The sequence below is a fragment of the Anas platyrhynchos genome, chromosome 34 (assembly GCF_047663525.1).
Source record: "Anas platyrhynchos isolate ZD024472 breed Pekin duck chromosome 34, IASCAAS_PekinDuck_T2T, whole genome shotgun sequence".
NCBI lineage: Eukaryota > Metazoa > Chordata > Aves > Anseriformes > Anatidae > Anas > Anas platyrhynchos.
In genome coordinates, this window is record NC_092622.1 from 3512116 (window position 1) to 3528226 (window position 16111).

Genomic DNA, 16111 nt, shown 5'->3' on the forward strand with positions numbered 1-16111 from the left:
TTACGAGCCCCATTCACCCATCCAGAAGTGCCCCCAAAGGAAGGCTTTGGGTACAACTGAACTCCCCAGGGGAGCCTTTATGCAGCCCCACATGCAACTGGACCCTCCGGGTTCACTCTTTCACCGCAAGCCTAAATATAGCCCTCGGCGCAATGGGAGAAGACTGAAAAAGTGGGCCTAAGAAAACACATTGCGAATCCCCTTGGACCATCCAAACTTGCCCCCAAAGGAAGGCTTTGGGTACAACTGGACTCCCCAGGGGAGCCTTAACGCAGCCCCACATGCAACTGGACCCTCCGTATTCGCTCTTTCACAGCAACCCTAAATATATCCCTGGCCCACCTGGCAGTCGAATGAAAAATCGGGCCCCATAAAATGCGTTAAAAGCCTAATTCGCCCATCCAAAAGTGCCCCCAGAGGAAGGCTTTGGGTACAACTGGACTCCCCAGGGGAGCCTTTATGCAGCCCCACATGCAACTGGACCCTCCGGGTTCACTCTTTCACCGCAAGCCTAAATATAGCCCTAGCACGCCTGGCAGTCGACTGAAAGCTCGGGCCACAGAAAATGTGTTACGAGCCCCATTCGCCCATCAAAAAGTGCGCCCAAAGGAAGGCTTTGGGTACATCTGAACTCCCCAGGGGAGCCTTTACGCAGCCCCACATGCAACTGGACCCTCCGTGTTCACTCTTTACAGCAACCCTAAATATAACCCTAGCCAGCATGGCAGAAGACTGAAAACTCGGGCCACAGAAAAAGCGTTTCAAGCCCCATTCACCCATCCAGAAGTGCCCCCAAAGGAAGGCTTTGGGTACAACTGAACTCCCCAGGGGAGCCTTTATGCAGCCCCACATGCAACTGGACCCTCCGGGTTCACTCTATCACAGCAACCCTAATTATAGCCCTGGCCCGCCTGGCAGTCGACTGAAAACTCGGGCTCCAGAAAATGCATTAAAAGCCTAATTCGCCCATCCAAAAGTGCCCCCAGAGGAAGGCTTTGGGTACAAGTGAACTCCCCAGGGGAGCCTTTACGCAGCCCCACATGCAACTGGACCCTCCATGTTCACTGTTTACGAGCAACCCTAAATATACCCCTAGCCACCATGGCTGAAGACTGAAAACTCGGGCTCCAAAAAATGCGTTTCAAGCCCCATTCACCCATCCAACAGTGCCCCCAAAGGAAGGCTTTGGGTACAACTGAACTCCCCAGGGGAGCCTTTATGCAGCCCCACATGCAACTGGACCCTCCGGGTTCACTCTTCCACCGCAAGCCTAAATATAGCCCTCGGAGCAATGGGAGAAGACTGAAAAACGGGCCTCAGAAAACGCATTGCGATTCCCCTTGGACCATCCAAAAGTGCCCCCAAAGGAAGGCTTTGGGTACAACTGAACTCCCCAGGGGAGCCTTTATGCAGCCCCACATGCAACTGGACCCTCCTTGTTCACTGTTTACGAGCAACCATAAATATACCCCTATCCACCATGGCAGAAGACTTAAAACTCGGGCTCCAGAAAATGCGTTTCGAGCCCCTTTCGCCCATCCAGAAGTGCCCCCAAAGGAAGGCTTTAGATACAAGTGAACTCCCCAGGGGAGCCTTTACGCAGCCCCACATGCAACTGGACCCTCCTTGTTCACTGTTTACAAGCAACCCTAAATATACCCATAGCCACCATGGCAGAAGACTGAAAACTCGGGCTCCAGAAAATGCGTTTCGAGCCCCTTTCGCCCATCCAAACTTGCCCCCAAAGGAAGGCTTTGGGTACAACTGGACTCCCCAGGGGAGCCTTAACGCAGCCCCACATGCAACTGGACCCTCCGTATTCGCTCTTTCACAGCAACCCTAAATATATCCCTGGCCCACCTGGCAGTCGAATGAAAAATCGGGCCCCATAAAATGCGTTAAAAGCCTAATTCGCCCATCCAAAAGTGCCCCCAGAGGAAGGCTTTGGGTACAACTGGACTCCCCAGGGGAGCCTTTATGCAGCCCCACATGCAACTGGACCCTCCGGGTTCACTCTTTCACCGCAAGCCTAAATATAGCCCTAGCACGCCTGGCAGTCGACTGAAAGCTCGGGCCACAGAAAATGTGTTACGAGCCCCATTCGCCCATCAAAAAGTGCGCCCAAAGGAAGGCTTTGGGTACATCTGAACTCCCCAGGGGAGCCTTTACGCAGCCCCACATGCAACTGGACCCTCCGTGTTCACTCTTTACAGCAACCCTAAATATAACCCTAGCCAGCATGGCAGAAGACTGAAAACTCGGGCCACAGAAAAAGCGTTTCAAGCCCCATTCACCCATCCAGAAGTGCCCCCAAAGGAAGGCTTTGGGTACAACTGAACTCCCCAGGGGAGCCTTTATGCAGCCCCACATGCAACTGGACCCTCCGGGTTCACTCTATCACAGCAACCCTAATTATAGCCCTGGCCCGCCTGGCAGTCGACTGAAAACTCGGGCTCCAGAAAATGCATTAAAAGCCTAATTCGCCCATCCAAAAGTGCCCCCAGAGGAAGGCTTTGGGTACAAGTGAACTCCCCAGGGGAGCCTTTACGCAGCCCCACATGCAACTGGACCCTCCGTGTTCTCTCTTTACAGCAACCCTAAATATAACCCTAGCCAGCATGGCAGAAGACTGAAAACTCGGGCCACAGAAAAAGCGTTTCAAGCCCCATTCACCCATCCAGAAGTGCCCCCAAAGGAAGGCTTTGGGTACAAGTGAACTCCCCAGGGGAGCCTTTATGCAGCCCCACATGCAACTGGACCCTCCGGGTTCACTCTTTCACCGCAAGCCTAAATATAATCCTCGGCGCAATGGGAGAAGACTGAAAAAGCGGGCCTAAGAAAACGCATTGCGAATCCCCTTGGACCATCCCAAAGTGCCCCCAAAGGAAGGCTTTGGGTACAACTGAACTCCCCAGGGGAGCCTTAACGCAGCCCCACATGCAACTGGACCCTCCGTATTCGCTCTTTCACAGCAACCCAAAATATAGCCCTGGCCCGCCTGGCAGTCGACTGAAAACTCGGGCCCCAGAAAAACTGTTAAAAGCCTAATTCGCCCATACAAAAGTGACCCCAGAGGAAGGCTTTGGGTACAACTGAACTCCCCAGGGGAGCCTTTATGCAGCCCCACATGCAACTGGACCCTCCGGGTTCACTCTTTCACCGCAAGCCTAAATATAGCCCTAGCACGCCTGGCAGTCGACTGAAAGCTCGGGCCACAGAAAATGTGTTCCGAGCCCCATTCGCCCATCCAAAACTGCCCCCAAAGGAAGGCTTTGGGTACAAGTGAACTCCCCAGGGGAGCCTTTATGCAGCCCCACATGCAACTGGAATCCCCGTGTTCGCTCTTTACAGCAACCCTATATATAACCCTAGCCAGCATGGCAGAAGACTGAAAACTCGGGCCACAGAAAAAGCGTTTCAAGCCCCTTTCGCCCATCCAGAAGTGTCGCCAAAGGAAGGCTTTGGGTACAACTGAACTCCCCAGGGGAGCCTTTATGCAGCCCCACATGCAACTGGACCCTCCTTGTTCACTGTTTACGAGCAACCCTAAATATACCCCTAGCCGCCATGGCAGAAGACTGAAAACTCGGGCCACAGAAAAAGCGTTTCAAGCCCCATTCACCCATCCAGAAGTGCCCCCAAAGGAAGGCTTTGGGTACAAGTGAACTCCCCAGGGGAGCCTTTATGCAGCCCCACATGCAACTGGACCCTCCGGGTTCACTCTTTCACCGCAAGCCTAAATATATCCCTCGGCGCAATGGGAGAAGACTGAAAAAGCGGGCCTCAGAAAACGCATTACGATTCCCCTTGGCTATTCACAAAGTGCCCCAAAGGAAGGCTTTGGGTACAACTGGACTTCCCAGGGGAGCCTTAACGCAGCCCCACATGCAACTGGACCCTCCGGGTTCACTCTTTCACAGCAACCCTAAATATAGCCCTGGCCCGCCTGGCAGTCGACTGAAAACTCGGGACCCAGAAAATGCATTAAAAGCCTAATTCGCCCATCCAAAAGTGCCCCCAGAGGAAGGCTTTGGGTACAACTGAACTCCCCAGGGGAGCCTTTATGCAGCCCCACATGCAACTGGACCCTCCGGGTTCACTCTTTCACCGCAAGCCTATATATAGCCCTACTACGCCTGGAGGTCGACTGAAAAATCTGGCCCCAGATAACGTGATACAAGCCCCATTCGACCATTCAAAAGTGCCCCCAAAGGATGGCTTTGGGTACAACTGAACTCCCCAGGGGAGCCTTTATGCAGGCCCATATGCAACTGGACCCTCCGTGTTCGCTGTTTACAAGCAACCCTAAATATAGCCCTGGCCCGCCTGGCAGTCGACTGAAAACTCGGGCACAACAAAATGCGTTAAAAGCCTAATTCGCCCATCCAAAAGTGCCCCCAGAGGAAGGCTTTGGGTACAACTGGACTCCCCAGGGGAGCCTTTATGCAGCCCCACATGCAACTGGACCCTCCGGGTTCACTCTTTCACCGCAAGCCTAAATATAGCCCTAGCACGCCTGGCAGTCGACTGAAAGCTCGGGCCACAGAAAATGTGTTACGAGCCCCATTCGCCCATCAAAAAGTGCGCCCAAAGGAAGGCTTTGGGTACATCTGAACTCCCCAGGGGAGCCTTTACGCAGCCCCACATGCAACTGGACCCTCCGTGTTCACTCTTTACAGCAACCCTAAATATAACCCTAGCCAGCATGGCAGAAGACTGAAAACTCGGGCCACAGAAAAAGCGTTTCAAGCCCCATTCACCCATCCAGAAGTGCCCCCAAAGGAAGGCTTTGGGTACAACTGAACTCCCCAGGGGAGCCTTTATGCAGCCCCACATGCAACTGGACCCTCCGGGTTCACTCTATCACAGCAACCCTAATTATAGCCCTGGCCCGCCTGGCAGTCGACTGAAAACTCGGGCTCCAGAAAATGCATTAAAAGCCTAATTCGCCCATCCAAAAGTGCCCCCAGAGGAAGGCTTTGGGTACAAGTGAACTCCCCAGGGGAGCCTTTACGCAGCCCCACATGCAACTGGACCCTCCGTGTTCTCTCTTTACAGCAACCCTAAATATAACCCTAGCCAGCATGGCAGAAGACTGAAAACTCGGGCCACAGAAAAAGCGTTTCAAGCCCCTTTCGCCCATACAGAAGTGCCCCCAAAGGAAGGCCTTGGGTACAAGTGAACTCCCCAGGGGAGCCTTTATGCAGCCCCACATGCAACTGGACCCTCCTTGTTCACTGTTTACGAGCAACCCTAAACATAGCCCTAGCCGGAATGGCAGAAGACTGAAAACTCGGGCCACAGAAAAAGCGTTTCAAGCCCCATTCACCCATCCAGAAGTGCCCCCAAAGGAAGGCTTTGGGTACAAGTGAACTCCCCAGGGGAGCCTTTATGCAGCCCCACATGCAACTGGACCCTCCGGGTTCACTCTTTCACCGCAAGCCTAAATATAATCCTCGGCGCAATGGGAGAAGACTGAAAAAGCGGGCCTAAGAAAACGCATTGCGAATCCCCTTGGACCATCCCAAAGTGCCCCCAAAGGAAGGCTTTGGGTACAACTGAACTCCCCAGGGGAGCCTTAACGCAGCCCCACATGCAACTGGACCCTCCGTATTCGCTCTTTCACAGCAACCCAAAATATAGCCCTGGCCCGCCTGGCAGTCGACTGAAAACTCGGGCCCCAGAAAAACTGTTAAAAGCCTAATTCGCCCATACAAAAGTGACCCCAGAGGAAGGCTTTGGGTACAACTGAACTCCCCAGGGGAGCCTTTATGCAGCCCCACATGCAACTGGACCCTCCGGGTTCACTCTTTCACCGCAAGCCTAAATATAGCCCTAGCACGCCTGGCAGTCGACTGAAAGCTCGGGCCACAGAAAATGCGTTAAAAGCCTAATTCGCCCATCCAAAAGTGCCCCCAGAGGAAGGCTTTGGGTACAACTGAACTCCCCAGGGGAGCCTTAACGCAGCCCCACATGCAACTGGACCCTCCTTGTTCACTGTTTACGAGCAACCCTAAATATACCCCTAGCCACCATGGCAGAAAACTGAAAACTCGGGCTCCAGAAAATGCGTTTCAAGCCCCATTCACCCATCCAGAAGTGCCCCCAAAGGAAGGCTTTGGGTACAAGTGAACTCCCCAGGGGAGCCTTTATGCAGCCCCACATGCAACTGGACCCTCCTTGTTCACTGTTTACGAGCAACCCTAAATATCGCCCTGGCCCGCCTGGCAGTCGACTGAAAACTCGGGCCCCAGAAAATCTGTTAAAAGCCTAATTCGCCCATCCAAAAGTGCCCCCAGAGGAAGGCTTTGGGTACAACTGAACTCCCCAGGGGAGCCTTTATGCAGCCCCACATGCAACTGGACCCTCCGGGTTCACTCTTTCACCGCAAGCCTAAATATAGCCCTAGCACGCCTGGCAGTCGACTGAAAGATCGGGCCACAGAAAAAGCGTTTCAAGCCCCTTTCGCCCATCCAGAACTGCCCCCAAAGGAAGGCTTTGGGTACAAGTGAACTCCCCAGGGGAGCCTTTATGCAGCCCCACATGCAACTGGACCCTCCGGGTTCACTCTTTCACCGCAAGCCTAAATATAGCCCTAGCACGCCTGGCAGTCGACTGAAAGCTCGGGCCACAGAAAATGTGTTCCGAGCCCCATTCGCCCATCCAAAAGTGCCCCCAAAGGAAGGCTTTGGGTACAACTGAACTCCCCAGGGGAGCCTTTACACAGCCCCACATGCAACTGGACCCTCCTTGTTCACTGTTTACGAGCAACCCTAAATATACCCCTAGCCACCATGGCAATAGACTGAAAACTCGGGCCACAGAAAATGCGTTAAAAGCCTAATTCGCCCATCCAAAAGTGCCCCCAGAGGAAGGCTTTGGGTACAACTGAACTCCCCAGGGGAGCCTTTATGCAGGCCCATATGCAACTGGACCCTCCGTGTTCGCTGTTTACAAGCAACCCTAAATATAGCCCTGGCCCGCCTGGCAGTCGACTGAAAACTCGGGCACCACAAAATGCGTTAAAAGCCTAATTCGCCCATCCAAAAGTGCCCCCAAAGGAAGGCTTTGGGTACAACTGAACTCCCCAGGGGAGCCTTTATGCAGGCCCATATGCAACTGGACCCTCCGTGTTCGCTGTTTACAAGCAACCCTAAATATAGCCCTGGCCCGCCTGGCAGTCGACTGAAAACTCGGGCACCACAAAATGCGTTAAAAGCCTAATTCGCCCATCCAAAAGTGCCCCCAGAGGAAGGCTTTGGGTACAACTGAACTCCCCAGGGGAGCCTTTATGCAGCCCCACATGCAACTGGACCCTCCGTATTGCTCTTTCACATCAACCCTAAATATAGCCCTGGCCCGCCTGGCAGTCGACTGAAAATTCGGGCCCCAGAAAATGCGTTAAAAGCCTAATTCGCCCATCGAAATGTGCCCCCAGATGAAGGCTTGGGGTACAACTGAACTCCCCAGGGGAGGCTTTATGCAGCCCCACATGCAACTGGACCCTCCGTATTCGCTCTTTCACAGAAAACATAAATATAGCCCTGGCCCGCCTGGCAGACGACTGAAAGCTCGGGCCACAGAAAATGTGTTACGAGCCCCATTCACCCATCCAGAAGTGCCCCCAAAGGAAGGCTTTGGGTACAACTGAACTCCCCAGGGGAGCCTTTATGCAGCCCCACATGCAACTGGACCCTCCGGGTTCACTCTTTCACCGCAAGCCTAAATATAGCCCTCGGCGCAATGGGAGAAGACTGAAAAAGTGGGCCTAAGAAAACACATTGCGAATCCCCTTGGACCATCCAAACTTGCCCCCAAAGGAAGGCTTTGGGTACAACTGGACTCCCCAGGGGAGCCTTAACGCAGCCCCACATGCAACTGGACCCTCCGTATTCGCTCTTTCACAGCAACCCTAAATATATCCCTGGCCCACCTGGCAGTCGAATGAAAAATCGGGCCCCATAAAATGCGTTAAAAGCCTAATTCGCCCATCCAAAAGTGCCCCCAGAGGAAGGCTTTGGGTACAACTGGACTCCCCAGGGGAGCCTTTATGCAGCCCCACATGCAACTGGACCCTCCGGGTTCACTCTTTCACCGCAAGCCTAAATATAGCCCTAGCACGCCTGGCAGTCGACTGAAAGCTCGGGCCACAGAAAATGTGTTACGAGCCCCATTCGCCCATCAAAAAGTGCGCCCAAAGGAAGGCTTTGGGTACATCTGAACTCCCCAGGGGAGCCTTTACGCAGCCCCACATGCAACTGGACCCTCCGTGTTCACTCTTTACAGCAACCCTAAATATAACCCTAGCCAGCATGGCAGAAGACTGAAAACTCGGGCCACAGAAAAAGCGTTTCAAGCCCCATTCACCCATCCAGAAGTGCCCCCAAAGGAAGGCTTTGGGTACAACTGAACTCCCCAGGGGAGCCTTTATGCAGCCCCACATGCAACTGGACCCTCCGGGTTCACTCTATCACAGCAACCCTAATTATAGCCCTGGCCCGCCTGGCAGTCGACTGAAAACTCGGGCTCCAGAAAATGCATTAAAAGCCTAATTCGCCCATCCAAAAGTGCCCCCAGAGGAAGGCTTTGGGTACAAGTGAACTCCCCAGGGGAGCCTTTACGCAGCCCCACATGCAACTGGACCCTCCGTGTTCTCTCTTTACAGCAACCCTAAATATAACCCTAGCCAGCATGGCAGAAGACTGAAAACTCGGGCCACAGAAAAAGCATTTCAAGCCCCTTTCGCCCATACAGAAGTGCCCCCAAAGGAAGGCCTTGGGTACAAGTGAACTCCCCAGGGGAGCCTTTATGCAGCCCCACATGCAACTGGACCCTCCTTGTTCACTGTTTACGAGCAACCCTAAACATAGCCCTAGCCGGAATGGCAGAAGACTGAAAACTCGGGCCACAGAAAAAGCGTTTCAAGCCCCATTCACCCATCCAGAAGTGCCCCCAAAGGAAGGCTTTGGGTACAAGTGAACTCCCCAGGGGAGCCTTTATGCAGCCCCACATGCAACTGGACCCTCCGGGTTCACTCTTTCACCGCAAGCCTAAATATAATCCTCGGCGCAATGGGAGAAGACTGAAAAAGCGGGCCTAAGAAAACGCATTGCGAATCCCCTTGGACCATCCCAAAGTGCCCCCAAAGGAAGGCTTTGGGTACAACTGAACTCCCCAGGGGAGCCTTAACGCAGCCCCACATGCAACTGGACCCTCCGTATTCGCTCTTTCACAGCAACCCAAAATATAGCCCTGGCCCGCCTGGCAGTCGACTGAAAACTCGGGCCCCAGAAAAACTGTTAAAAGCCTAATTCGCCCATACAAAAGTGACCCCAGAGGAAGGCTTTGGGTACAACTGAACTCCCCAGGGGAGCCTTTATGCAGCCCCACATGCAACTGGACCCTCCGGGTTCACTCTTTCACCGCAAGCCTAAATATAGCCCTAGCACGCCTGGCAGTCGACTGAAAGCTCGGGCCACAGAAAATGTGTTCCGAGCCCCATTCGCCCATCCAAAACTGCCCCCAAAGGAAGGCTTTGGGTACAAGTGAACTCCCCAGGGGAGCCTTTATGCAGCCCCACATGCAACTGGAATCCCCGTGTTCGCTCTTTACAGCAACCCTATATATAACCCTAGCCAGCATGGCAGAAGACTGAAAACTCGGGCCACAGAAAAAGCGTTTCAAGCCCCTTTCGCCCATCCAGAAGTGTCGCCAAAGGAAGGCTTTGGGTACAACTGAACTCCCCAGGGGAGCCTTTATGCAGCCCCACATGCAACTGGACCCTCCTTGTTCACTGTTTACGAGCAACCCTAAATATACCCCTAGCCGCCATGGCAGAAGACTGAAAACTCGGGCCACAGAAAAAGCGTTTCAAGCCCAATTCACCCATCCAGAAGTGCCCCCAAAGGAAGGCTTTGGGTACAAGTGAACTCCCCAGGGGAGCCTTTATGCAGCCCCACATGCAACTGGACCCTCCGGGTTCACTCTTTCACCGCAAGCCTAAATATATCCCTCGGCGCAATGGGAGAAGACTGAAAAAGCGGGCCTCAGAAAACGCATTACGATTCCCCTTGGCTATTCACAAAGTGCCCCAAAGGAAGGCTTTGGGTACAACTGGACTTCCCAGGGGAGCCTTAACGCAGCCCCACATGCAACTGGACCCTCCGGGTTCACTCTTTCACAGCAACCCTAAATATAGCCCTGGCCCGCCTGGCAGTCGACTGAAAACTCGGGACCCAGAAAATGCATTAAAAGCCTAATTCGCCCATCCAAAAGTGCCCCCAGAGGAAGGCTTTGGGTACAACTGAACTCCCCAGGGGAGCCTTTATGCAGCCCCACATGCAACTGGACCCTCCGGGTTCACTCTTTCACCGCAAGCCTATATATAGCCCTACTACGCCTGGAGGTCGACTGAAAAATCTGGCCCCAGATAACGTGATACAAGCCCCATTCGACCATTCAAAAGTGCCCCCAAAGGAAGGCTTTGGGTACAACTGAACTCCCCAGGGGAGCCTTTGTGCAGGCCCATATGCAACTGGACCCTCCGTGTTCGCTGTTTACAAGCAACCCTAAATATAGCCCTGGCCCGCCTGGCAGTCGACTGAAAACTCGGGCACCACAAAATGCGTTAAAAGCCTAATTCGCCCATCCAAAAGTGCCCCCAGAGGAAGGCTTTGGGTACAACTGGACTCCCCAGGGGAGCCTTTATGCAGCCCCACATGCAACTGGACCCTCCGGGTTCACTCTTTCACCGCAAGCCTAAATATAGCCCTAGCACGCCTGGCAGTCGACTGAAAGCTCGGGCCACAGAAAATGTGTTACGAGCCCCATTCGCCCATCAAAAAGTGCGCCCAAAGGAAGGCTTTGGGTACATCTGAACTCCCCAGGGGAGCCTTTACGCAGCCCCACATGCAACTGGACCCTCCGTGTTCACTCTTTACAGCAACCCTAAATATAACCCTAGCCAGCATGGCAGAAGACTGAAAACTCGGGCCACAGAAAAAGCGTTTCAAGCCCCATTCACCCATCCAGAAGTGCCCCCAAAGGAAGGCTTTGGGTACAACTGAACTCCCCAGGGGAGCCTTTATGCAGCCCCACATGCAACTGGACCCTCCGGGTTCACTCTATCACAGCAACCCTAATTATAGCCCTGGCCCGCCTGGCAGTCGACTGAAAACTCGGGCTCCAGAAAATGCATTAAAAGCCTAATTCGCCCATCCAAAAGTGCCCCCAGAGGAAGGCTTTGGGTACAAGTGAACTCCCCAGGGGAGCCTTTACGCAGCCCCACATGCAACTGGACCCTCCGTGTTCTCTCTTTACAGCAACCCTAAATATAACCCTAGCCAGCATGGCAGAAGACTGAAAACTCGGGCCACAGAAAAAGCGTTTCAAGCCCCTTTCGCCCATACAGAAGTGCCCCCAAAGGAAGGCCTTGGGTACAAGTGAACTCCCCAGGGGAGCCTTTATGCAGCCCCACATGCAACTGGACCCTCCTTGTTCACTGTTTACGAGCAACCCTAAACATAGCCCTAGCCGGAATGGCAGAAGACTGAAAACTCGGGCCACAGAAAAAGCGTTTCAAGCCCCATTCACCCATCCAGAAGTGCCCCCAAAGGAAGGCTTTGGGTACAAGTGAACTCCCCAGGGGAGCCTTTATGCAGCCCCACATGCAACTGGAATCCCCGTGTTCGCTCTTTACAGCAACCCTAAATATAACCCTAGCCAGCATGGCAGAAGACTGAAAACTCGGGCCACAGAAAAAGCGTTTCAAGCCCCTTTCGCCCATCCAGAAGTGTCCCCAAAGGAAGGCTTTGGGTACAACTGAACTCCCCAGGGGAGCCTTTATGCAGCCCCACATGCAACTGGACCCTCCTTGTTCACTGTTTACGAGCAACCCTAAATATACCCCTAGCCGCCATGGCAGAAGACTGAAAACTCGGGCCACAGAAAAAGCGTTTCAAGCCCCATTCACCCATCCAGAAGTGCCCCCAAAGGAAGGCTTTGGGTACAAGTGAACTCCCCAGGGGAGCCTTTATGCAGCCCCACATGCAACTGGACCCTCCGGGTTCACTCTTTCACCGCAAGCCTAAATATATCCCTCGGCGCAATGGGAGAAGACTGAAAAAGCGGGCCTCAGAAAACGCATTACGATTCCCCTTGGCTATTCACAAAGTGCCCCAAAGGAAGGCTTTGGGTACAACTGGACTTCCCAGGGGAGCCTTAACGCAGCCCCACATGCAACTGGACCCTCCGGGTTCACTCTTTCACAGCAACCCTAAATATAGCCCTGGCCCGCCTGGCAGTCGACTGAAAACTCGGGCACCACAAAATGCGTTAAAAGCCTAATTCGCCCATCCAAAAGTGCCCCCAGAGGAAGGCTTTGGGTACAACTGAACTCCCCAGGGGAGCCTTTATGCAGCCCCACATGCAACTGGACCCTCCGTATTGCTCTTTCACATCAACCCTAAATATAGCCCTGGCCCGCCTGGCAGTCGACTGAAAATTCGGGCCCCAGAAAATGCGTTAAAAGCCTAATTCGCCCATCGAAATGTGCCCCCAGATGAAGGCTTGGGGTACAACTGAACTCCCCAGGGGAGGCTTTATGCAGCCCCACATGCAACTGGACCCTCCGTATTCGCTCTTTCACAGAAAACATAAATATAGCCCTGGCCCGCCTGGCAGACGACTGAAAGCTCGGGCCACAGAAAATGTGTTACGAGCCCCATTCACCCATCCAGAAGTGCCCCCAAAGGAAGGCTTTGGGTACAACTGAACTCCCCAGGGGAGCCTTTATGCAGCCCCACATGCAACTGGACCCTCCGGGTTCACTCTTTCACCGCAAGCCTAAATATAGCCCTCGGCGCAATGGGAGAAGACTGAAAAAGTGGGCCTAAGAAAACACATTGCGAATCCCCTTGGACCATCCAAACTTGCCCCCAAAGGAAGGCTTTGGGTACAACTGGACTCCCCAGGGGAGCCTTAACGCAGCCCCACATGCAACTGGACCCTCCGTATTCGCTCTTTCACAGCAACCCTAAATATATCCCTGGCCCACCTGGCAGTCGAATGAAAAATCGGGCCCCATAAAATGCGTTAAAAGCCTAATTCGCCCATCCAAAAGTGCCCCCAGAGGAAGGCTTTGGGTACAACTGGACTCCCCAGGGGAGCCTTTATGCAGCCCCACATGCAACTGGACCCTCCGGGTTCACTCTTTCACCGCAAGCCTAAATATAGCCCTAGCACGCCTGGCAGTCGACTGAAAGCTCGGGCCACAGAAAATGTGTTACGAGCCCCATTCGCCCATCAAAAAGTGCGCCCAAAGGAAGGCTTTGGGTACATCTGAACTCCCCAGGGGAGCCTTTACGCAGCCCCACATGCAACTGGACCCTCCGTGTTCACTCTTTACAGCAACCCTAAATATAACCCTAGCCAGCATGGCAGAAGACTGAAAACTCGGGCCACAGAAAAAGCGTTTCAAGCCCCATTCACCCATCCAGAAGTGCCCCCAAAGGAAGGCTTTGGGTACAACTGAACTCCCCAGGGGAGCCTTTATGCAGCCCCACATGCAACTGGACCCTCCGGGTTCACTCTATCACAGCAACCCTAATTATAGCCCTGGCCCGCCTGGCAGTCGACTGAAAACTCGGGCTCCAGAAAATGCATTAAAAGCCTAATTCGCCCATCCAAAAGTGCCCCCAGAGGAAGGCTTTGGGTACAAGTGAACTCCCCAGGGGAGCCTTTACGCAGCCCCACATGCAACTGGACCCTCCATGTTCACTGTTTACGAGCAACCCTAAATATACCCCTAGCCACCATGGCAGAAGACTGAAAACTCGGGCTCCAAAAAATGCGTTTCAAGCCCCATTCACCCATCCAACAGTGCCCCCAAAGGAAGGCTTTGGGTACAACTGAACTCCCCAGGGGAGCCTTTATGCAGCCCCACATGCAACTGGACCCTCCGGGTTCACTCTTCCACCGCAAGCCTAAATATAGCCCTCGGAGCAATGGGAGAAGACTGAAAAACGGGCCTCAGAAAACGCATTGCGATTCCCCTTGGACCATCCAAAAGTGCCCCCAAAGGAAGGCTTTGGGTACAACTGAACTCCCCAGGGGAGCCTTTATGCAGCCCCACATGCAACTGGACCCTCCTTGTTCACTGTTTACGAGCAACCATAAATATACCCCTATCCACCATGGCAGAAGACTTAAAACTCGGGCTCCAGAAAATGCGTTTCGAGCCCCTTTCGCCCATCCAGAAGTGCCCCCAAAGGAAGGCTTTAGATACAAGTGAACTCCCCAGGGGAGCCTTTACGCAGCCCCACATGCAACTGGACCCTCCTTGTTCACTGTTTACAAGCAACCCTAAATATACCCATAGCCACCATGGCAGAAGACTGAAAACTCGGGCTCCAGAAAATGCGTTTCAAGCCCCATTCACCCATCCAGAAGTGCCCCCAAAGGAAGGCTTTGGGTACAAGTGAACTCCCCAGGGGAGCCTTTATGCAGCCCCACATGCAACTGGACCCTCCTTGTTCACTGTTTACAAGCAACCCTAAATATACCCCTAGCCACCATGGCAGAAGACTGAAAACTCGGGCTCCAGAATATGCGTTTCAAGCCCCATTCACCCATCCATAAGTGCCCCCAAAGGAAGGCTTTGGGTACATCTGAACTCCCCAGGGGAGCCTTTATGCAGCCCCACATGCAACTGGACCCTCCGTATTCGCTCTTTCACAGCAACCCTAAATAAAGACTGGCCCGCATGGCAGACAACTGAAAAATCGGGCCCCAGAAAACGTGCTACAAGCCCCATTCGCCCATCCAAAAGTGCCCCCAGAGGAAGGCTTTGGGTACAACTGAACTCCCCAGGGGAGCCTTTATGCAGGCCCATACGCAACTGGAACCCCCGTGTTCGCTGTTTACAAGCAACCCTAAATATAACACTAGCCAGCATGGCAGAAGACTGAAAACTCGGGCCCCTGAAACTGCGTTAAAAGCCTAATTCGCCCATCCAAAAGTGCCCCCAGAGGAAGGCTTTGGGTACAACTGAACTCCCCAGGGGAGCCTTTATGCAGCCCCACATGCAACTGGACCCTCCGTATTCGCTCTTTCACCGCAAGCCTAAATATACCCCTGGCCCGCCTGGCAGTCGACTGAAAATTCGGGCCCCAGAAAATGCGTTAAAATCCTAATTCTCCCATCCAAAAGTGCCCCCAGAGGAAGGCTTTGGGTACAAGTGAACTCCCCAGGGGAGCGTTTATGCAGGCCCATACGCAACTGGACCCTCCTTGTTCACTGTTTACGAGCAACCCTAAATATACCCCTAGCCACCATGGCAGAAGACTGAAAACTCGGGCTCCAGAAAATGCGTTTCAAGCCCCATTCACCCATCCAGAAGTGCCCCCAAAGGAAGGCTTTGGGTACAACTGAACTCCCCAGGGGAGCCTTTATGCAGCCCCACATGCAACAGGACCCTCCGGGTTCACTCTTTCACCGCAAGCCTAAATATAGCCCTCGGTGCAATGGGAGAAGACTGAAAAACGGGCCTCAGAAAATGCATTGCGATTCCCCTTGGACCATCCCAAAGTGCCCCCAAAGGAAGGCGTTGGGTACAACTGGACTCCCCAGGGGAGCCTTAACGCAGCCCCACATGCAACTGGACCCTCCGTATTCGCTCTTTCACAGCAACCCTAAATATAGCCCTGGCCCGCCTGGAAGTCGACTGAAAACTCGGGCCCCAGAAAAACTGTTAAAAGCCTAATTCGCCCATCCAAAAGTGCCCCCAGAGGAAGGCTTTGGGTACAACTGAACTCCCCAGGGGAGCCTTTATGCAGCCCCACATGCAACTGGACCCTCCGGGTTCACTCTTTCACCGCAAGCCTATATATAGCCCTACTACGCCTGGAGGTCGACTGAAAAATCTGGCCCCAGATAACGTGATACAAGCCCCATTCGACCATTCAAAAGTGCCCCCAAAGGAAGGCTTTGGGTACAACTGAACTCCCCAGGGGAGCCTTTATGCAGGCCCATATGCAACTGGACCCTCCGTGTTCGCTGTTTACAAGCAACCCTAAATATAGCCCTGGCCCGCCTGGCAGTCGACTGAAAACTC